Consider the following 1017-nt stretch of genomic DNA (forward strand, 5'->3'; position numbering starts at 1 on the left):
TGGTGGGGAAATATGTGTGCTTATTTGGATCTGAGTACTTGTATTAATGTCTACATGCAGGATTATATGTAGAAACTTTTATTTTGATGGTTTTACTTGAACACATTTCTTTTTTATCATTTCGTTCTTTTTATTCTCTTTTTCTGTCCATACAATTTCTATAAATTATATTAGCATTCTCTTATCTAAGAAGGAACTCGCTTTTTATTTTGCTCTTTTTAAAATCTCCTCCGTATTAATCGGTGTCTCAGAATTTGTTTCCTTCCTTTCCAATTGTTATCTGTAACCTGGTCAAAAGCTCGTTTCAGATTTGTTTGGATAAGGCGGTTCGTAAATGGGGGTAGATTAGGGTATGTTTGTTGACGCATGCGTGCGTGTGTTTGTTACCGGATAATTGTATTTTTCATTCACACAGCAATTTGCTAGAGGAAATGCTTATGAACTTAGTTGTAAAAGAACGCGCGACACTCTAATTTCAGATTGTATAGGGAAAAACGGTATGATATTTTAGGGTGGTTTGAATTTCGGTGGTGATAGACAGATATAACTGGAAACGTTTTTAGTAATAAGGTATATCTTTATTACAATGCTTATGAATTAGAAAAAAAATAATCATACGATCTGAAGAGGGGAAACGTTGATAAGCTAATTGACACTTGCAGCACTGCAATATCCACTCACTCTATATTAATTCAGCGAGTATAACCCCGCAGTGGCGTGAAATATGCTTGTCATATTCATATCATAAAGGAAAAATCATATAAGAGGGAGAGACAGAGCGACTATTCAAGATATTGAGTGACTTCAATGAAAGATTTTGCTTGATGTTCAGCAAGATTTGGAAAAACCTCTATCCGGTAATAGTGTGATGTAATAACCTAGAATCACTGTTATGAAATATGAAAAGATGATACATTAATTTACGAGCCCCTTGATCCTCGTGATAAAAGATAAGCATGCGTTAACTGACAGACACCTGATAACACCCCTTACTACTTGCAACAGCCTTTCTTGGAC

This window comes from Penaeus monodon, chromosome 23 (genome assembly GCF_015228065.2).
Source record: "Penaeus monodon isolate SGIC_2016 chromosome 23, NSTDA_Pmon_1, whole genome shotgun sequence".
Lineage (NCBI taxonomy): Eukaryota > Metazoa > Arthropoda > Malacostraca > Decapoda > Penaeidae > Penaeus > Penaeus monodon.